Here is a 23,333-nt window from a genome sequence, read left to right as displayed (position 1 = left end):
ACCACACAGATTTTTTTTTAATTAAGATATGATCTCCAAAAACCAATCTACCTGTGTGTTAATGCCAATCACGGACTAGGACCAGGGCTGTCAGACACTGACAATGTGGGTATATTACCTCCACATATACTGCCCACAAATCCCATAATGCTCAGAAAGTACTCTACAGGCATACATGTCCATTTATCCGGTACATTACCGACTTGTGCGGAAAATACCTCAATAAATGCCAAAAAATATCAATTCACAAAGATTAGAGACCTACTCCAAGGCCTCTGCATATTACCAAACAGGTCTTAGTGAACTGAAGCTATGCTTTTCGGTAAATTGCCGAACTGCTACCGCATGTGTGAAATCTTAGTGAATAATAAAGACAAAATGTTTTTTTCTGCATGAGGTTATTTACCTCATATGAAATGTTTACTGAACAGGTGGGTCAAGCCCAATATGTGATTTTAAATTGCAGTTCAGGTATTACCAGGAATTCATTTGATTTTGCACACCATTGTTTCACTAGTGTCCTAGGAGATTTCTATTGATAGATTATAGAGAACACAACTTTTATGAGTGTCAGAATAATCTGAATATTGTGATTCATTTGTTAATATTTTATAGCATTTATGGTGTGCAGAGGTCGTAGTAAATGACCCAGTGATACCTGCTACTTTGATGTTGTTGTACTACACATTGATCAGGTGCTAGAAATGTTACAGCATCTAACATCACCTTGGGAATTTTGAGTAAAGTTGTTGTTTTAAAAACCAAAACAAAAAAACAACAACTCATAATAGTATATAAAGAATCAAATTTGGTACTTGCACCAACATATTGGTGGTAGAAAAAAACAGGCGTAATCATTACAGCTGAACTCTCAGGAAACAGGAGTCGGGGCACACTGTCATCTTGCTATACAATGCAGGTGGCCGTGTGTTTTACAGAAAGTGTTTTACAGTAAGGAATACTTTAATATAACAAATATTCCAACCCTCTACTGTGTCATATTAGGAATACAGTGAGAGTTGATAAAAGCTATTGGTGCAATTACAGGCGGTGCAGAGGTTGTTAGTGCACCTGGGATTTGGTGCAGAGGTTGTGACTGCACCTGGGATTTGGTGCATAGATTGTGACTGCACTTGGGATTTGGTGCAGAGGTTGTGACTGCACCTGGGATTTGGTGCAGAGGTTGTGACTGCACCTGGGATTTGGTGCAGAGGTTGTGACTGCACCTGAGATTTGGTACAGAGGTTGTAACTGCACCTGGGATTTGATGCAGAGGTTGTAACTGCACCTGGGATTTGGTGCAGAAGTTGTGACTGCACCTGGGATTTGGTGCAGAGGTTGTGACTGCACCTAGGATTTGGTGCAGAGGTTGTGACTGCACCTGGGATTTGGTGCAGAGGTTGTAACTGCACCTGGGATTTGGTGCAGAGGTTGTGACCGCACTTGGGATTTGGTGCAGAGGTTGTGACCGCACTTGGGATTTGGTGCAGAGGTTGTGACTGCACTTGGGATTTGGTGTAGAAGTTGTGACTGCACCTGGGACTTGGTGCAGAGGTTGTGACTGCACCTGGGATTTGGTGCAGAGGTTGTATGCACCTGGGATTTGGTGCAGAAGTTGTGACTGCACCTGGGATTTGGTGCAGAGGTTGTGACTGCACCTAGGATTTGGTGCAGAGGTTGTGACTGCACCTGGGATTTGGTGCAGAGATTGTAACTGCACCTGGGATTTGGTGCAGAGGTTGTGACCGCACTTGGGATTTGGTGCAAAGGTTGTGACTGCACTTGGGATTTGGTGCAGAAGTTGTGACTGCACCTGGGATTTGGTGCAGAGGTTGTGACTGCACCTGGGATTTGGTGCAGAGGTTGTATGCACCTGGGATTTGGTGCAGAGGTTGTATAACAGACAGATACAGCGCTCACCACCCTACACAGTCACCCAGCTTGCAGCTCACTGTCCAGAAGTGAAACCAAAGTCCCCTTCGCAGCAAATAAAATCCAATCACAGCAGCGCATCCGGGGTTGACTCAGATATGTTGCCTGTTTCACCACCTAGGTTAAAAGGGATATATGCATAGCGTGTAATCCTTTAGCACTAGTACACCCTGTGTAAACTCACACACTGTGCAAAATAGGGACAATCACCGCATGCAGGTTGGGGGTCACACTCCCCCCCGTTTTCCCCTGCTCACCAGAGGTATGCTTTAAACCAGGCACATCAATATATAGCAGCCATTAAATCAGAGGTGTACTTTAAGCCAGGCACATCGGTAAACAGCAATATTTAGGTCAGATAAAAAAGTATATAAAGCGCATCTCACAGAGACGTAGGCCGCCCTCCAGGCTTCCCCGCCGCAGCGCCGGCTGTGTCCGTCCGTGGTGTGGATAAAAGGAGCGTGCGTATCCAGATGCTCCGCCCTACGCGTTTCGTCACTCAAAGGGGCGTGACTCATCAGGGGCTCTGGACACGCACCACACTAATGGGTTTAAATGTGCATATGCCCGCCCATGCCGCCTCCCACTGTCATGTGACCCCGACTAGGGTGCTCGTCAATAGGACCACTCAACACTGGGGGCGGAAGCCTGGCTGGCAGTTAGCAACATTACATAAAGATTACGGACGATCACAATAAGTGAAAATACATAAAAGTAGACATTTCCACATACCCCACGGACAGTACTAGATTCATCAAATCCCTAATACATCTCCCCACACCTACTGTTTAAAACCGCTTTTTCCGTAGGTCATATATTTCCCTCCGCTCCCAAAAGCCTTGCAACAATAGTGTATGCGGTCCCCACGTCACATCACCAAAAACCCCACCCCCCTCCACTCCGATCCATGTATCTTGTTCATGAGCGGCAAGCAGCTCATAGGCTTGCAATATAGCAACGCCTATTGCCGCCATCCTACCGCCCTCCCAGCGTACTCAAAACGCCAGATTTCTATCCTCTTAATCTGTCTAGCCATTTATAGCGCAGCTCATCACTAGAGAAATGAGGTATATTCCTACATGCGTATTTAGAGCATAAAGATCCCAATTACATATAAGAAATAGAGTTTCCACACCTATAAAAAATTAATTGTAGGTAAAAATGAGAGTAAATAAAAATAAATGCGATATACATAAAAGGCAGCGAGCGAAAGTTATAAACAACCCCCCCCCCATCTGAATCGAGCTGTCAAACCAGCCTTTCTACACCTCAGACCTATTAGTCATTTGAAATAAAACAATTGATATCAACCTCAATGTTTAGTCCATTAGGTGTCAGTGACCCCAGTTTGTGTATCCAACGGGTCTCCAATTTTGAGAGCTCACTGAGCCGGTTACATCCCCTCCAGCTTGGGGTCAGTTTTTCCAGGACACAGAATTTGAGGCCACATGGATCGCAGCGGATGAGCAGAAACACTGTGGTCCTCATGGCCTTTCTTTATTTTATTAGGTTGTGACTGCACTTGGGATTTGGTGCAGAGGTGGTGACTGCACCTGGGATTTGGTGCAGAAGTTGTGACTAGAGATGAGCGTAATGACCTAATTACGATTTTGCGAAATTTCGCGTAATTAGTGTAATTACGATTATGGCCGTAAGTACATAATCGTAACGAAGAAGGATTTCGCGAAATTTCGCGTAAGCGTAATTTTCGCGTAATTTTCGCATTACAGTCGTATCATGCCGTAATTTCGCATTAAACGCTACCGTAAATTCGCGTTAAACCGTAACGCTCCGTATAATATAAAAAAGCCGCCGAATTTAAGGGTTAATAGCAAAGCCCCCTTAAATGCTAAGAGCCTCAAATTTGGAGAATATATTAAGGAGATCAGGAGGAATAAGAGGAAAAAATTTTTTTTCAAAAAGACCTTATAGTTTTTGAGAAAATCGATGTTAAAGTTTCAAAGGAAAAATGTAAACATTTAAAAACCCGCCGACTTTAACGGTTAATAGCAAAGCCTGCTTAAAGTTTAGGAACACCAAATTCCCAGGGTATATTAAGGGGATCAGTGGGAATAAGAGGAAAAAAATTTTTTTCAAAAAGACCTTATAGTTTTTGAGAAAATCGATTTTTAAGTTTCAAGGGCGAAAATGTCTTTTAAATGCGGAAAATGTCAGTTTTTTTTGCACAGGTAACAATAGTGTATTATTTTCATAGATTCCCCCAAGTGGGAAGAGTTTTACTTACTTCGTTCTGAGTGTGGGAAATATAAAAAAAAAACGACGTGGGGTCCCCCCTCCCAGACCTCTTTAACCCCTTGTCCCCCATGCAGGCTGGGATAGCCAGAATGCGGAGCACCGGCCGCGTGGGGCTCCGCACCCTGACTATACCAGCCCGCATGGTCCATGGATTGGGGGGTCTCGGAAGGGGAGGGGCAGCCAAGCTTTCCCCTCCCCCTCCGAGCCCTTGTCCAATCCAAGGACAAGGGGCTCTTCTCCACCTCCGATGGGCGGTGGAGGTGGAGGCCGCGATTTCCTGGGTGGGGGTTTCATGGTGGAATCTGGGAGTCCCCTTTAAAAAGGGGTCCCCCAGATGCCCACCCCCCTCCCAGGAGAAATGAGTATAGAGGTACTTGTAGTACCCCTTACCCATTTCCTTTAAGAGTTAAAAGTAAATAAACACACAAACACATAGAAAAAGTATTTTAATTGAACAAAAAACATAACCACGAAAAAAGTCCTTTAATATTCTTAATTAACCATTAATACTTACCTGTCCCTTTAAATAAATGATCCCACGCAATATCCTCGGAAATGTTCTATCAGTTACAATGTAACAAAGTTATTATGTAACAACTTTGTTACATTGTAACTACGCCGCACCCGACGCCACTCGCCGCTCAGCCGCCGCATACGCGTCCGTGCAGGACGCTAAGTCCCCGCAGCTCCCGCTGTCCACCCCGCCCACATCTGTCACCCACATGTCACCCACATGTGGGTGACATGTGGGAGAGGCGGGGAGGGCAGCGGAGCCGGCGGGGACTTAGCGTCCTGCACGGACCCGACAGAGCTCTGAGCTATATAGCTCAGAGCTCTCTAAAGCATCTTTGTATTTGGGCTCCAAGGAGCCCCATTGGTCCTTAGCAGACCAATGGGGTTCCTTCAAATCAGAAGGAACCCCATTGGTCTGCTAAGGACCAATGGGGCTCCTTGGAGCCCAAATACAAAGATGCTTTTGAGAGCTCTGAGCTATAGCTCAGAGCTCGGGTCCTGCAGCGCAGACGCGGTGGCGGCGGCGGCGGTGAGTGACGTCGGGTGCGGCGTAGTTACAATGTAACAAAGTTGTTATATTGTAATAACTTTGTTACATTGTAACTGATAGAACATTTCCGAGGATATTGCGTGGGATCATTTATTTAAAGGGACAGGTAAGTATTAATGGTTAATTAAGAATATTAAAGGACTTTTTTCGTGGTTATGTTTTTTGTTCAATTAAAATACTTTTTCTATGTGTTTGTGTGTTTATTTACTTTTAACTCTTAAAGGAAATGGGTAAGGGGTACTACAAGTACCTCTATACTCATTTCTCCTGGGAGGGGGGTGGGCATCTGGGGGACCCCTTTTTAAAGGGGACTCCCAGATTCCACCATGAACCCCCCACCCAGGAAATCGCGGCCTCCACCTCCACCGCCCATCGGAGGTGGAGAAGAGCCCCTTGTCCTTGGATTGGACAAGGGCTCGGAGGGGGAGGGGAAAGCTTGGCTGCCCCTCCCCTTCCGAGACCCCCCAATCCATGGACCATGCGGGCTGGTATAGTCAGGGTGCGGAGCTCCACGCGGCCGGTGCTCCGCATTCTGGCTATCCCAGCCTGCATGGGGGACAAGGGGTTAAAGAGGTCTGGGAGGGGGGACCCCACGTCGTTTTTTTTTTATATTTCCCACACTCAGAACGAAGTAAGTAAAACTCTTCCCACTTGGGGGAATCTATGAAAATAATACACTATTGTTACCTGTGCAAAAAAACCTGACATTTTCCGCATTTAAAAGACATTTTCGCCCTTGAAACTTAAAAATCGATTTTCTCAAAAACTATAAGGTCTTTTTGAAAAAAAATTTTTTCCTCTTATTCCCACTGATCCCCTTAATATACCCTGGGAATTTGGTGTTCCTAAACTTTAAGCAGGCTTTGCTATTAACCGTTAAAGTCGGCGGGTTTTTAAATGTTTACATTTTTCCTTTGAAACTTTAACATCGATTTTCTCAAAAACTATAAGGTCTTTTTGAAACATTTTTTTTCCTCTTATTCCTCCTGATCTCCTTAATATATTCTCCAAATTTGAGGCTCTTAGCATTTAAGGGGGCTTTGCTATTAACCCTTAAAGTCGGCGGCTTTTTTATATTATACGGAGCGTTACGGTTTAACGCGAAATTACGGTAGCGTTTAATGCGAAATTACGGCATGAACGAAACGCGAAATTTCGCGTTGAAAATTACGCTTACGGTATTTTCAATTACGATTTTAATGGCAATTTCGCTACGCTAATTTCGCATCGTAATCGCAAATTTCGCATGCGTAATTATAGTAATGCGAAATTACGAAAATTTCAGCTCAACCTCTAGTTGTGACTGCACCTGGGATTTGGTGCAGAGGTTGTGACTGCACCTGGGATTTGATGCAGAGGTTGTGACTGCACCTGGGATTTGGTGCAGAAGTTGTGACTGCACCTGAGATTTGGTGCAGAGGTTGTGACTGCACCTGGGATTTGGTGCAGATGTTGTAACTGCACCTGGGATTTGGTGCAGAGGTTGTAACTGCACCTGGGATTTGGTGCAGAGGTAGTGACTGCACTTGGGATTTGGTGCAGAGGTTGTGACTGCACTTGGGATTTGGTGCAGAAGTTGTGACTGCACCTGGGATTTGGTGCAGAGGTTGTGACTGCACCTGGGATTTGGTGCAGAGGTTGTATGCACCTGGGATTTGGTGCAGAGGTTGTGACTGCACTTGGGATTTGGTGCAGAGGTGGTGACTGCACCTGGGATTTGGTGCAGAAGTTGTGACTGCACCTGGGATTTGGTGCAGAGGTTGTGACTGCACCTGGGATTTGGTGCAGAGGTTGTGACTGCACCTGGGATTTGGTGCAGAAGTTGTGACTGCACCTGAGATTTGGTGCAGAGGTGGTGACTGCACCTGGGATTTGGTGCAGAGGTTGTGACTGCACCTGGGATTTGGTGCAGAAGTTGTGACTGCACCTGGGATTTGGTGCAGAGGTTGTGACTGCACCTGGGATTTGGTGCAGAGGTTGTGACTGCACCTGGGATTTGGTGCAGAAGTTGTGACTGCACCTGGGATTTGGTGCAGAGGTTGTGACTGCACCTGGGATTTGGTGCAGAGGTTGTGACTGCACCTGGGATTTGGTGCAGAGGTTGTGACTGCACCTGGGATTTGGTGCAGAGGTTGTGACTGCACCTGGGATTTGGTACAGAGGTTATAACTGCACCTGGGATTTGGTGCAGAGGTTGTAACTGCACCTGGGATTTGGTGCAGAGGTTGTGACTGCACTTGGGATTTGGTGCAGAGGTGGTGACTGCACCTGAGATTTGGTGCAGAAGTTGTGGCTGCACTTGGGATTTGGTGCAGAAGTTGTGACTGCACCTGGGATTTGGTGCAGAGGTTGTGACTGCACCTGGGATTTGGTGCAGAGGTTGTATGCACCTGGGATTTGGTGCAGAGGTTGTGACTGCACTTGGGATTTGGTGCAGAGGTTGTGACTGCACCTGGGATTTGGTACAGAGGTTGTGACTGCACTTGGGATTTGGTGCAGAGGTTGTGACTGCACCTGGGATTTGGAGCAGAGGTTGTGACTGCACTTGGGATTTGGTGCAGAAGTTGTGACTGCACCTGGGTTTGGTGCAGAGGTTGTGACTGCACTTGGGATTTGGTGCAGAAGTTGTGACTGCACCTGGGATTTGGTGCAGAGGTGGTGACTGCACCTGGGATTTGGTGCAGAGGTGGTGACTGCACCTGGGATTTGGTGCAGAGGTGGTGACTGCACTTGGAATTTTAAACATAGGGCCCACCTAGGGCTTGTCCTTCAGCTGCTAGTTATAAGCTCTATATTGGTGTAGGCTGGGTTTCCACTTGAGCCGGTCTCCAATAGCCATAGCCAGCGGGAGATGCCAGTGTATTCTCCGCTTGTGGCCCAGTTGGAGTCTGGGCATTTCCACCATAAGCTATATGGGAAACATATGTTCTCCCTGAAGAATCGTAGACTGTACAAGAGCAAGTTCCGCTTACCACACTGGAGCCAATGGATTTATTGCAGACTCACAAGTGTGAACAGATGTATTTATAAAATATGATCCATTCACTGTCAATTTTTCATTGTGGGTAAACACACAAAAAATGTTGTTTTTCTGCTGTAGTGGGAACCGAGCCTGGCAGTTGTAGTGATAGCTACTATATGAACTTTGAATGGTGTGGCACTGGGCCTGTGGGCTGTGGCACTGTAGTTACACCCCTGCATAAGGGATTCATTGGTTTGCTTTGGGATTGCAGTCATGTACATGGTGCACCTTTTCTAAGAAAAAATAAACAGGCGTTCCTGGATTTAATAAACAATAAAAACCCTGTTGCCGTAAATGCAGGCATGCAAATGCACTTAGGCAACTTCGGGGTCCTCTCTCCTACTGCAGCTTGTCACAAAGGCGCTAAAGAGAAACCGTCACCACGAATTGAACTTCATCCTAATCAGTAGCTGATACCCCCTTTCCCATGAGAAATATTTTCCTTTCCACAAACGGATCATCAGGGGGCTCTGTTTGGCTGATATTGTGGTAAAACCCCTCCCACAGTGTGATGTCAGGACCATGTTTCTGAAAGTTTCTTGTCTGTGAACCTCGTTGCATTGTGGGAAATAACAGCTGGGTCCAACTGCCAAAAAAGCAAGCAGTATCTCCTTCCACTGACATCACCTGCCAGCAGTAAAAATCTCACCATGTGATAAATGTCAGTATGTAAATCAGGGAGAGGAAAGATTTTACAATGGGAAAACACTGGCTAAATCATTTATACAAAATTATTGGAAAAATGAAGCACTTTTTTATTACATTATTTTCACAGGAGTTCCTCTTTAACAGGCAGTAGAACATCACACATTGCCTGCGATGCAAAGCAACAGAAGTGAAAGCTGCAGTGCATTACCGTGTGACTTCCGCCCGGGAGTGCATATTAATTTTTTTGCCTGGGGTCGCACCGTGGCAATAACGCTCAGTGCAACTTTTCGGTTCTGGCACGGTGCGATTTTTCCAAATCGCACTGCACCAGTGTGAAAAGACCATAACCCTCTCAGCAGCCCTCACTATGATCTGACATGGCCCACGTAAGGATGGACAGTCCTAGCCACTTAAAAACAGACCACCTTTAATTAATCCAGTGTAGGTTTGCAGGAACGCTTATGACAGCCACAGTGTGGATCCTCTGAGATCACTAGAGATATAAATCAGGCTCAGAGAGTGCCTAGCGATACAGTTCTGCAATACCCTGAATACTTCCAACTATTACTTCCCATACTACACTGATAGCTTGGCATGGACCCACTTACACTCACTTCTAGCTGACTCATCTCTATGCAATCTTCAGGCTGGATGTAGGAGATCCACTGCTCCAGTCAGCCAATAGCCAATTGGGATCTTACAGCTAGATTCAGGCAAAAGCCTTGTACACATGCACAATAGATGTCCCCCTTAGCAACTGTAGACAGATCGTTAGGACAACATTGTGAGAATGAGCACCGTACAGACATGCAGATTGGTTATTGCTGAATAATGCATGATCAATGGAGAAGAAAGGAGGGATGACTAATGGTAAAAATGCAAAAGGCCCGCTCCAATTCACTTTTTCTTCAAGTTTTCTCCTACATGATTTTCACATTTTATTAATAAAACGCCTTTAAAGAGGAACTCCAGTGAAAATAATGTAATAAAAAAGTGCTACATTTTTACAATAATTATGTATAAATGATTTAGTCAGTGTTTGCTCATTGTAAAATCTTTTAAATCCCTGATTTACATTCTGACATTTATCACATGGTGCCATTTTTACTGTTGGCAGGTGATGTAGCTGCTGCATGGTTTTTTTGGCAGTTGGAAACAGCTGTAAACAGCTATTTCCCACAATGCAGCAAGTTTCACAGACAGGAAACTGCCAAGAGTACGTACTCATAATTTCTTTGTGGGAGGGGTTTCACCACAATATCATTCATACAGCGCCCCCTGATGGTCTGTTTGTGAAAAGGAATAGATTTCTCATGTAAAAGGGGGTATCAGCTACTGATTGGGATAAAGTTCAATCCTTGGTCGGAGTTTCTCTTTAAAGCCACCAGCAAGCAAGAAAAGAATAAAAAAACAGAATAAGTTTGACACTACTTTTTTTTCTTACATTTTGGTACTTTTTCAGTTGCAGAAGGCTGAAAAGTTATTTAAGCAGAAGGTGAAAAATTACGGAATTTCCTAGGAGAAAGGGGAATTGGATCAGGCCCAATGGCCCCTATTCAAATATATTTTTCTCATAAGTTTTCAATACAATGCCTAATAAGCCACCAGCAAGCAAGAAAATACTCTTGAAATACTTTGACAGTACTTTTCCCGCTACTATTTGGTACTTTTTCAGTTGCAAAGTCCTGAAAAGTTATTTTAAAGAGAAGATAAAAACTTCCTAGGAGAAAACTTAGACTTTAAAAATAGTGAATTGAATAATGGGCAATGCGTAATGGTGTAACTAAGGAGAATTTTTTTTGATATGGAGCCCCCAAATCTAACAAGGACAGCTGCAGTGCCAGAGAGGTGTAACAAGAGTAAGACAATAGCGTGTTAAGGGTTACTACTATGCAATGCACATATAGAGATGTTCATTATCAGCACAGCACTAATAAAAAGCCAATAAGATGGATGAAGTTGGGCCTCTAGTGGGCCCCTCCAGCCTAGGGGCCTCGGTGCGGTCGCAACCTCTGAAACCCTTATTGGTACACCACTGGCAATGCACTCATTCACCTCTCATTGATTAGTGATTGTGAGGTGGCTGTATTCAAAAAGTGTGATCAGCACCCACGGTTTCAAGATAAAAAAAACTGGAGTGCTAAGACCATCCGCCCTTGAGTACCTCTTGGACGGCAACAGACATACCAAAAAAGTTGGTCAGCACCTCCAAAAATTAGCTCTTTTAGATTAAAATATAGCTATTTTATTCAAAGAAGTTTAAATTCCATAAAAGCAGATGGACACCGTATGGGGCTAAGTTCCAGTGACAGCCCGCTGCTTCAGACCTTTCAGACCTCTCAGCCTATCTTCAGGCTGGACAGTCCCACATTCTGTGGGACTGTCCAGCCTGAAGAAAGGCTGAGAGGTCTGAAGCAGCGGGCTGTCGTTGGAACTTAGCCCCATATGATGTCCATCTGCTTTTATGGATTTTAAACTTTTTTTTAATAAAAGAGCTATGTTTTAATCTAAAACAGCTAATTTTTGGAGGTGCTGACCAACTTTTTTGGAATGTGAGGTGGCTGTACACATGCTAAATTCTCAGATAGAAAAGCATTATCTATCGTGTATATGAGGCTTTGCTGTATATCACATAGGAAAAGAAACACCAGGGATCCATAAAAATGGCAACACCAGGATCTGAAACACTTCCTTGTAAGTTTAAGGAGTGGATCAATTCGCCCGGCAATGGACCCGGGTACTGCAGAAATGTACCCATTGCAGATCAACCCCATCCAGCCATTACTAAACATTTATACATGTGTGAGATATGTGTAAGTCAAATTGATTCATATCTACATGATACTCATTTTTATGTTAAACACAACATTTCAGTTCAATTAGTTTAGCTTTTCCATTTTCCATACAGTTTTTCCTGAGGCAATAGTGACAGGCTGCCTTTGTCAGAGACACACCTCTGCTTCTAACATATTAATGCAACTCTCTGTGGATGGATATGTGTTTAAGAATACAAAGCAGTAACATTACACTAAAACTCTATGGAACCCTCTGTTCACGACACTGTCATCAGAAGTTTGTGGCAAATACAGACAGGAAGCTAAATGAGCCAGGATTTCCTCACTATGTGGCGTTTCATTCATTTTATAAAGGTCCTGCAAGAAATAAGCATCTTAAGCTGAGTATATTGCATCCTTTGGTACAGTCAGGCTTACTATCTTGTTGTACAGCGCTGCATCAAATGCTGGCCACTTATAAATAATATAAGCACTCCAATCCCTTACGAGAGGGCAGTCAGCAGTATATCCACACACAACATCCCCAGCTGTTCTCATGTAATAGAAAACTAACATCAATGCCAAAGAGGAGGAAGTAATCTGCAGATAAGTATGGGTCAGCTGTACTTTGTTCTTCCAGTGCTTAAATCACAGCAAAATGACACTCACCTTCCCACCAAGCAGATTGTGTATTCAGGTCTCTTATGCAGGTGGTGTGACTGTACAGAGCTCCGAGGGGCCACCAGGCTACAGGAGCAGAATGCTGGTGATTGTGCTCACATGGAGCTGTCCATGGTGTGGCAGCTGAAGCTAATGACAGGCAGCACTAACAGCTCAGCTCAGCCCTTCCATTACCACACCTATTTCCTTACTAGGAGCTCAGAGATTTAGACTGGAACACCCCCTACCTGAGAGCTCACAGCACTGCAAACCACAAGTACCAAAAGCATGAATGCACTCAATAAGATATGCACCTTTGTACTGTCAAAGAACAGATATCAGTAACAGAACGACTAAAGCATATTATTCAAGCTGCAGGAAAAATAAACCAGTAATTATAGTTAGAACAAAAAGTGTAAATGTATTACCAATCTGCTTTGCTGTCAAACTAATTCTGTTTCCAAAGGCAATAATTAATCACTTCCCAACCACAGTTTTTTCCCCCTTAAAGAGAACCTAAAGTCACCCAAAAAAAATGAGATGAACTCACCTGGGGCTTCCCTCAGCCCCCTGCAGACGATTGGTTCCCTCGCAGCCCCACTCCGATGGCCCAGGACCCGCCGGCGAACACTTCCCGTTTGGCCGCCACCGGCCGACAGGCATGGAAACGCGAGTGATTGTTCGCGTTCCCAGACTGTATATCGCCCCCTATGCTGCTAATGCGGCCTCCCTCCGGCGGGTCCTGGGCCATCGGAGCGGGGCTGCAAGGGCACCGATCGTCTGCAGGGGGCTGAGGGAAGCCCCAGGTGAGTTCATCTCATTTTTTTGGGTTGACTTTAGGTTCACTTTAAAAACAAGAGCAATTTTCACATCACGTTCCAGCCCATTTATTCACTAATAACTTTATCGTAACTTCTCAAACCGAAATAAATTTATTTTGTATGCCTCTTAAAAAGAATATTAAGAAAAAAATGTAAAAAAAACATTATTTCTTAGTTTTCAGGATTTATGATTATAAAATAAAATGTCTTATTATACATAAAACCCACACATTTTATTTGCCCATGTGTCTGTAATGATCTGCTCTGCTGTCTGCACAGCCAGACAGCTGTTTGACCATTCTTTAGGTCTGAGTGCTGCAGGCCTCTGGAAAAGAGACCTGTCTTCACTATGCAAGTTTCAAAGTTGCTCTGCTGGTGAGGAATTTGCATCTACTTGTCATGCAAATTGCCTAGCTGCTTCCTCTGATGGCTTGCAGTATAAAAAACATTTCTCCCCAGAATTCCTTGCTGGTCATGATGGTTTGTTCCTGCTAACTTGCCTAGAGTCTCAGCCCTCTGCTCATTGTTGGTTATTATTGCTAGCTTAGAGTAGAATCCCTTTGGGAGTGCTCCTTGCATTCCTGTTTAGTGCAGTCAGGATTGTGTATATTTGTACTGCCTATTCTGTCGTGTCTTGTTCTTGCGATTGCGCTGTCGCCAGCGGTTGGCGGTAGCAAATCGTTTTGTCTGTTGGGATCGCACTTGCTTTTGCGGAGGAGCAGTGGATCCAATCTGACTTGCTCCTTCTGTCTGTCTCGTCTGGTACGAACGCTTGCTGTTGGCTCGGTGGGGTAACCGTTTAGCAAGCGTTCGCGTTCTCTATTTCGTGTTTCTGTTACTTTGGTTAGTTAGGGTGGCACGCTTATCACTGGGCGCCTAACGCGCAGTGATCGTGTCTTAAACGCGTTCGTTGTTGCGAATGAGTGCGGTGTTCGCGTTTAGCTAGCGTTTGTTATTTTCCTCGATGTTCTGATCGTTGTTATTTGCTATGTCTTTCTTGTTACACTTGTGCTCTGTCGAATTCGGTCTTGTGTCACTATTGGCTATCGCTACTCTTGCGATTGCGTTCACCCTTTGTTTCCGTTGTTGCGTGTTCACCTTCGCTGGGTGGCGACTAGATTGGTGGACACCCATACATTCTGTCTCTGTGCTCTCTCTCTTTAAGGGCTATCTTGCCCTGCATTGCTTCAACTCATACAATTCCCATCTGGCATCTGTGGCGTGCAGAGGCTGTGTTCATCTGCATTCCACAGCTCCATCTGCCGGTGGGAATTGCCCTCTACAGGTGCATTGCACCCAAGCTGGGTTCTGTCAAATTACACGCTTGTGGAGGATTTACGCAGTGTCGGTGCGCATCTTGTGCGCTGACCACGGAAATAATTCCACAATTGTTACTGTGTCCCAGTTATTACAACATTTAAATTATGTCCCTAGTACAATGTATGGCGATAATATTTTATTTGGAGATAAAGGCTTATTTTTTCCATTTAGTGTTTTTTTCTATACGATATCAATAACTTCAAACCTGTATTTGTACAAAAAAACAAACAAACAAACAGTAATATACACTTGTGACATGCATATTAAAAAAAAGTCTATATTACACTACTAGAAATAGTACTGGCAAGACAGATACACTCACACTTTACCCAAAGGGGCTAAAGCCAATATGTAATGAAATTGGTTACGGTTCATAACCTGAACCTCATAGATGAAAGGGTACACAAGTCTGTGCTACCCCCATGTCTGAGATACTAATTCTAAGTTTAGAATTAGTATCTCAGACATGGGGGTAGCACAGACTTTCATCTATGAGGTTCAGGTTATCAACCGTAACCAATTTGAGTACATATTGGCTTTAGCCCCTTTGGGTAAAGTGTGAGTATATAAAAAAAAGTCCCAAAGGTAACTATTTGTTTTTTTTTATCTTTTATGATGTCATTTTTAAGTGTTTTATTTTGGTAACTATGGGGTAGGGGTGAAAGAGGTTAAAAACTAATACAAAAAAAGTATTAATTTTTAATATAATAATGTACATGGGTGTATTTTTATTTTTTGGCCACAAAATGCCGCCACACTTAATTCCTGTGTACTGTAAACAGTAAACTTTCACCTTGGGAATGAATACCAGCATCTCGCTTATGATGGCTTTCATTCATCACAGGCACTGTGATCAGCTTTGGGAACAGCTGTTCCCATTCACAGATCACAGACCAGTGGGATGGCGATGAAAATGAACAGGAGTATGCCAGCAATCGCGAGCAGGCAGGTAAATAAACAAATATGCATATCTATGCCCCTGGTGCGCAGCAAGTAAAGTTTTAAGGGGTGTAGATATGCGTAGGGGGTTAATTACAAAGTAGTAAAACAAATCTGTAGCCACATTAAAAAAAGTCAGATACTCCCCTATAGAGAGGGCAGGCTCTGGATAGAACCTTCCTTGTCCTCTCTCAGTGGAATTGTTCCAGTGCGGTTTCCCATTCAAATATGTCACCTCAGGGAGCTCTCAGGAGCAATCGTGTCTCCAAGCGCTTCCGAACAGGGGGGGTCCATGTGCGAGTGAGTGCATGCTTGTGCATGTGCAGTATGGAGGCACCTGTCCTTGGAAGCACTAAGAGAGACAAATGCTTCCAAGGGCTCACAAAGGTGTATTCAACCAGATGGTCAAATACATGGAATGGAGTGGCAGCACTGGAATGAGGAGACAGAGAGAGGAGGGAAGACTCTATAGGTCCCAGAGCCTTCCCTCTCCATAGGTATGATTTTTTTTATGCACTTCAGTTATACTTTAACCTCCTTGCCGGTTATCCCGAGCTCAGCTCGGGGTAACCTGCACAGGAGGATTTCTCAGGCCCCGCTGGGCCGATTTGCATAATTTTTTTTTCCTACACGCAGCTAGCACTTTGCTAGCTGCGTGTAGTACGCGATCGCCGCCGCTCGCCGCCGATTCGCCGCGCCGCCCCCCTTGCCCCAGACCCCTGTGCAGCCTGGCCAATCAGTGCCAGGCAGCGCTGAGGGGCGGATCGGGATTCCCTGTGACGTTCCGACGTCGGTGAAGTCATCCCGCCCGTCGCCATGGCGACCGGGGAAGCCCTGCAGGAAATCCCGTTCTGAACGGGATTTCCTGCTTACTCTGATCGCCGAAGGCGATCGGAGTGGGTGGGGGGATGCTGCCACTCAGCGACTATCATGTAGCGAACCCTGGGCTCCCTACATGATTTAAGAAAAAAAGTTCTGCGCTGCCTCCTTGCCGGATTAATTAGACCGACAAGGAGGTTAAAGGATAGCGACACTTACAAATGAATTTAACTGTGAATGTTGCTACTTATCTCATTCCCACTACATATGCAGAACAAGGTGGAGTGACACAACATCACATGGTGGGAATGACCTATCACACAAGTTGATGAAAGATTATGTAATTTTTGTATGCAAATTCATGCAGCTTGAAAATGGACCAATCAAATACCACCTTGGAAGGATTGCACTGCACATTTTCAAGCTGCATAAACTTGCATTTTCCATAATCCTACATCAACTCTGAATTGTTTTTATCTCATTGACCATCACTAGTCACAACAATTAAGTCAGTTGCTTTGTAGGAAATAGTTAGGTTTTAACCACTTAAGGACTGCAGTCATAAAACCCCTTAACCCTCCTGGCGGTATGAAAAATTCCGCCAGGAGGCAGCGCAGCAGTTTTTTTTTTTTAAATCATGTAGCGAGCCCAGGGCTCGCTACATGATAGCCGCTGCTCAGCGGCATCCGCCCGCCCGCTTCGATCGCCTTAGGGAAGAACGGGATTTCCTGGAGGGCTTCCCCCGTCACCATGGCGACGGGGCGGGATGACGTCACCGACGTCGTGACGTCATTAGGAGTCCCGATCCACCCCTCGGCGCTGCCTGGCACTGATTGGCCAGGCAGCGCACGGGGTCTGGGGGGGGCGCACGCCGCAACGGATAGCGGCGATCGGTGTGCTGGCGCAGCTAGCAAAGTGCTAGCTGCGTCCAGCAAAAAAAAAAAATTATGTAAATCGGCCCAGCAGGGCCTGAGCGGCACCCTCCGGCGGCTTACCCCGTGTCACACACGGGGTTACCGCTAAGGAGGTTAAGGACACTTTTTTTCCATTCAGACCACTGCAGCTTTAACGGTTTATTGCTCAGTCATACAACCTACTATCTAAATGAATTTTACCTCCTTTTCTTGTCACTAAAACAGCTTTCTTTTGGTGCTATTTGATTGCTGCTGCGAGTTTTAGTTTTTATTATATTCATCAAAAAAGACATGAATTTTGTCAAAAAAATGATTTTTTTTTTAACTTTCCGTGCTGACATTTTTCAAATAAAGTAAAATTTCTATATACATTTTTTCCAAATTTATTTTGCTACATGTCTTTGATTAAAAAAAACATTCAGTGTATATTTATTGGTTTGGGTAAAAGTTATAGCGTTTACAAACTGGTGCAAAAAGTGAATTTTCCCATTTTGAAGCATCTCTGACTTTTCGGAGCACCTGTCATGTTTCATGAGGTGCTAAAATTCCAGGATAGTATAAATACCCCCCAAATGACCCCATTTTGAAAAGAAGACATCCCAAAGTATTCACTGAGAGGCATGGTGAGCTCATAGAAGATTTTATTTTTCACAAGTTAGCGGAAAATGACACTTTGTGACAAAAAAAATAAATTAAAAAAAAAAGTTTCCATTTCTGCTAACTTGTGACAAAAAAAAATGAAATCTGCCATGGACTCACCATGCCCCTCTCTGAATACTTTGGGGTGTCTACTTTCCAAAATGGGGTCATTTGTGGGGTGTGTTTACTGTCCTGGCATTTTGGGGGGTGCTAAGTTGTAAGCACCCCTGTAAAGCCTAAAGGTGCTTATAGGACTTTGGGCCCCTTAGTGCACCTAGGCTGCAAATAAGTGCCACACTTGGTACCGCCGTACTCAGGAGAAGTAGTATAATGTGTTTTGTGGTGTATTTTTACATATACCCATGCTGGGTGGGAGAAATATCTCTGTAAATGAGATTTTTTTTGCACACAATTGTCCATTTACAGAGATATTTCTCCCACCCAGCATAGGTATGTGTAAAAATACACATTATACTACTTCTCCTCAGTACGGCGATACCACATATGTGGCACTTTTTTGCACCCTAACTGCGCTAAGGGGCCCAAAGTCCAATGAGTACCTTTAGGATTTCACAGGTCATTTTGTGACATTTGGTTTCAAGACTACTCCTCACGGTTTAGGGCCCCTAAAATGCCAGGACAGTATAGGAACCCAACAAATGACCCCATTTTAGAAAGAAGACACCCCAAGGTATTCAGTTAGGAGTATGGTGAGTTCATAGAAGATTTTATTTTTTGTCACAAGTTAGCGGAAATTGATTTTTATTGTTTTTTTTCACAAACTGTCATTTTCCGCTAACTTGTGACAAAAAAATAAAATCTTCTATGAACTCACCATACTCCTAACTTTTTGAGTTGATTAGAGCGGGTCTGGGGGGCTATCTGAGGGTGTGGGCGGGTGATTGGTTGCCCGCAAGGGGCAGATGAGGGCCTGATCTGATGGGTAGCAGTGACAGGTGGTGACAAGGGGTGACGGGGTGATTGATAGGTGATCAGTAGGTGATTACAAGGGAGAATATATGCAAGCAATGCACTGTCAAGTTGATCAGAGCGGGTCTGGGGGGCTATCTGAGGGTGTGGGCGGGTGATTGGGTGCCCGCAAGGGGCAGATTAGGGTCTAATCTGATGGGTAGCAGTTACAGGGGGGGACTGGGTGATTGATAGGTGATTGATAGGTGATTACAAGTGAGAATATATGCAAGCAGTGCACTGGTGAGTTGATCAGAGGGGGTCTGGGGGGCTATTTGAGGGTGTGGCGGGTGATTGGGTGCCCGCAAGGGGCAGATTAGGGTCTGATCTGATGGGTAGCAGTGACAGGGGGTGATTGATGGGTGATTAGTGGGTGTTTAGAGGAGAGAACAGATGTAAACAATGCACCAGTGTACAATTTTGGCCCGCAACTAGGTTCCAGTGTACAATTTTGGCCCGCAACTAGGTTCCAATGTACAATTTTGGCCCGCAACTAGGTCCCAATGTACAATTTTGGCCCGCAACTAGGTCCCAGTGTACAATTTTGGCCCACTTTGTATTTGAGTTTGACACCCCTGATATAAAGCTAGACACTGTCCTGCTCCCATCTGTGCACTCTATATCACCTTGGTGAAAGTCCATACAGACAAATGAACAAATCAGATGACACTGTTATGAGTTACAAGCAAGGGCAAAGTATCCTGTGGCTGAGCAGAGAATTATTGCAGGGTAAGGTACAGGCTTATTACCCAGCTTGTTCGAAGCAGCACATCCACCTCAATAAGTTATGGAATGGATTATTAAACTACAGAATAGTTATGAATGCCTTGGCTGCCTGTATCGGTCAGTTATGTATTCCCTTTGCATTGTGCTGCATTGTACTATTCTATGCAATACTGGCAAAAAGTGCCCATATTGCAGCCTCACCTTTCACTGCACTACTTGGTAAACACAATGCTGCTTGACGTCACAGTCACTGAATAGGCTGCCAGTACCTATGGGGACCAGGGGTTTGCTATATGAATACTATAGCCATAGATAGGCAAGGTCAATCAGATGCAAATCATTTCAAGTTAATGCAAATTTGTATGCTATTTTTAGCTTCAAGAATGTTTGCAGTATGGAAAAAGAAAACATTTCCCCCACACAGAGGTCACTTATTGATAGCATACCCCCCCCCCCCCCCCCCCTAAAAAAAAAAAGGTGAACAGAGCAGGTCTCTTTCACATGGGCAGCTGACAAGAAGGGAAGATCAATGATATGCAAATACTTCCAGGTTTCGGCAAATATATGCAGCTTGCAAATGGACCAATCAAGTCCCACCCAGGTTTTTAAATTGATTGGTCCATTTTGAAGCTGCATATATTTGCATAAAAATTTACATACATTTACATAAACTCAGAAATGTTTTGCATATCATTGATCGTCCCTACTGACAAGTGGTGAATTCACCGGGCGGGCACGTTAGCACCCGGTACCGGCGCTAGACAGGCGCCCCCCCCCCATAGAGTTACAACTGAGCATGGCCAAAGCCACGGGTCAGCACTTGACACTACCGCTGCCATTCGGCTAATTTCACCCAAGTGGAACCACTAGGGTCATGTTATATTAAGGTCCTAAGTCATTATTATGGTTTATTACGATACTGATATCATTGTATATGTAAGCTTTTTTATAAGTTGTGCTATATTATCTTTAGTAAAATGAACTTGTTACATACTGTTTATAGTGGTGCTTGAATTATTAAACCTCATTCTTTTGGAGCAACTGCTCTTGTAATTACCCTTTATAGGTTTGCTTGCTCACGATTTGGTTATTGGTGCAGATCAACCCCGTTTTCTGCAAAAGTGTACATTTCGGATTTGGGATGATCAATGATATGCAATTTTTCAGAGTTTATACAAATTTATATGTAAATATATGCAGTCTGAAAATAGACCAATTTAAACCCAGGTTTAAATTGATTGGTCCATTTTCAAGCTGCATAAAAATTTGCATCAAATCAGAAAAATTTGCATATCATTGATCATCACTACTTAGGATGAGATTAGCCTTAAAGAGAAACTCCGACCAAGAATTGAACTTTATCCCAATCAGTAGCTGACACCCCCTTTTACATGAGAAATCTATTCCTTTTCACAAACAAACCATCAGGGGGCGCTGTATGGCCGATATTGTGGTGAAACCCCTCCCACAAGAAACTGAGTATGTACTCCTGGCAGTTTCCTGTCTGTGAAACTTGCTGCATTGTGTGAAATAGCTGTTTACAGCGGTTTCCAACTGCCAAAAAAAAACATGAAGCATCTACATCACCTGCCAACAGTAAAAATGTCACCATGTAATAAATGTCAGAATGTAAATCAGGAATTTAAAAGATTTTACAATGGGCAAACACTGACTAATTTATTTATACATAATTATTGTAAAAATTAAGCACTTTTTTATTACATTAATTTCACTGGAGTTCCTCTTTAAGCTGCTGAATATAATAAGTAAAAGAACATTATATAATATTTGACTCATCTGATAAAAGCTAAAAAGCTATCATGTTTTGTTTTTCTTAAAGAACAAGTGACACCCATGCTAACCTAGAAATAAAAAACACATATGTAAGTAGATAAATACCAGTTCTACTTACATAACAGATGTATTGTACTGTCCACGTTATGATCCTTGTGACTTTTTGAAGTAAAAGCAGAGAATCCTATTCTAGTTTCCATATTGATTACCTTTGAATGAAGCTAATCCTGACAATTTCATCCCTCAGGCCTGGTGCACACCAAAAACCGCTAGCAGATCCGCAAAATGCTAGCAGATTTTGAAACGCTTTTTGTTATTTTTCTGTAGCGTTTCACCTAGCATTTTGCGGTTTTGGGAAGCGTTTTTGGTGTAGTAGATTTCTGATATTGTTACAGTAAAGCTGTTACTGAACAGCTTCTGTAACAAAAACGCCTGCAAAACCGCTCTGAACTGCCATTTTTCAGAGCGGTTTGCGTTTTTCCTATACTTAACACTGAGGCAAAAACGCATCCATAATCAAAAAAATGCCTCACCCCGGGAGTATGCGTTTCTGCAAAACGCCTCCCGCTCTGGTGTGACCCACCCTATTGAGATACGTTGACCAAGCGTATCCGCAGCCGCAAGCGGCTGCAGAAACGCTAAAAAGGCCGCTCGGTGTGCACCAGCCCTCACTCTTTTTTTCTCCTCTTGCTAATTGTGCATTCATTACCTGCCCTCCTCCCAGAGTCTTCAGACACACCCACTGAGGTCTATACTAAGAAGTGCGCTGTCTTATGTCCTTAGAAGGAGGGGGAAATAAAGGGAAGGAATATATTATAGATAAAAAGACCCCCAGCATGCAACTGTTTTGCCAGCTGATGGCAATTATAGGGCCAGTGCTCTAAGGCCTAGGTTCTCAACATGCGGTACGCGTACCCCAGGGGGTACTTCTGATGGGTCCAGGGGGTACTCAGGCTTGATATACTTAACCAAGAATAACAGATTTAAAGTTTTAGAGAATTATAGATCTTATTTAAACAACACCAAATTAGTATTTTAGCTAGTTAAAAGCAATAGTAAATGCTTGGACATTGTTTAGAACCAATTATCATGTACTACGATTAAATATAGATTTGTCAAGGGGTACTTGTGATAATGTTTACTATGCTAGGGGGTACTTGGAGAGTACAGGGTTTTAAAAGGGGTGCATACCAATAAAATGTTGAGAAACACTGCTCTAAGGTATGTGATAACTCCAAACCATAACAGCAGAAAAAGTTTTGCATGCAGGAGTAGAATCTTTATCACTGAATATACTCAGACCAGTTGCTGTTGACTTGATTTTTATGGTGACAATCCCACTTTAAGAATAGTAAGACCAGGCAGATTGAGATCCATATGGAGCTTACCCCAACCATTAAATATAATTTACAGTAGACTGGCTACAAATGGTCTTGGCAGCACTGTACATATGTGGACAGTTTGCTTGTACAGCGGGATGTGCCTTTACTTCCTGGTGGCTGGAATGTGGTGCTTCTACAGCCATTGCGGTGCACCTCTTGACCAAAGTTCACTGGGACAGGAGACATAAATATGGTTTTATGACAGCAAATAGGAGTTCAAACATGTACTAATTAACAGACAAATGACAGACTTTACAGCTCATTGTGTTATATACGTTGAACAACAGAATATACAGGCATTTTGCATCCCATGACATTTTAGATACTATTTTTTTATCTGATTATATCTAGTAGAGCATTTAGAAACCTCACCCATACTTGGCTAGCTAAGGTTATAAAATAAGCAGGTAGCAAGGTCAGTGCTAAGTACTGGAAATAGACTTGTCTCTCACTGTAAGGGTCCTTCACACTGTGTCTGTTGTGTTCTGCCCCAACAGACTACATCATCGCAACACGATGCAATGATATTCCTATTGTGCCAAAGGAGTAACGCACAGTATGCTGTGCATTTACAGAGCAACGCGAGCAGTTACAGTGGCAGTGAAGCATAGTTTCATTGTACTGTATGCTTCACTGAATGGTCGCACTGCACATC

The 23,333-nt window shown here is 43.8% G+C and overlaps 1 protein-coding gene across 3 annotated transcripts in view; it reads right to left on the bottom strand.

The window, feature by feature from the left end:
- MYO1A (myosin IA) overlaps positions 1-12,486 on the bottom strand; it is a 159,148-nt gene extending 146,662 nt beyond the window's left edge. For all 3 annotated transcript variants that reach the window (XM_068267480.1, XM_068267483.1, XM_068267484.1), the window contains exon 1: positions 12,365-12,486. The gene's annotated coding sequence lies outside the window, so the exon portion shown is untranslated. The remainder of the gene's footprint in view (positions 1-12,364) is intronic.
- Positions 12,487-23,333: the final 10,847 nt, after the last annotated feature.

This window comes from Hyperolius riggenbachi, chromosome 2 (assembly GCF_040937935.1).
Source record: "Hyperolius riggenbachi isolate aHypRig1 chromosome 2, aHypRig1.pri, whole genome shotgun sequence".
Classification (NCBI taxonomy): Eukaryota; Metazoa; Chordata; class Amphibia; order Anura; family Hyperoliidae; genus Hyperolius; species Hyperolius riggenbachi.
The sequence above is the reverse complement of the archived record's forward strand: the minus strand, read 5'-3'. Positions and strand labels throughout refer to the sequence as shown.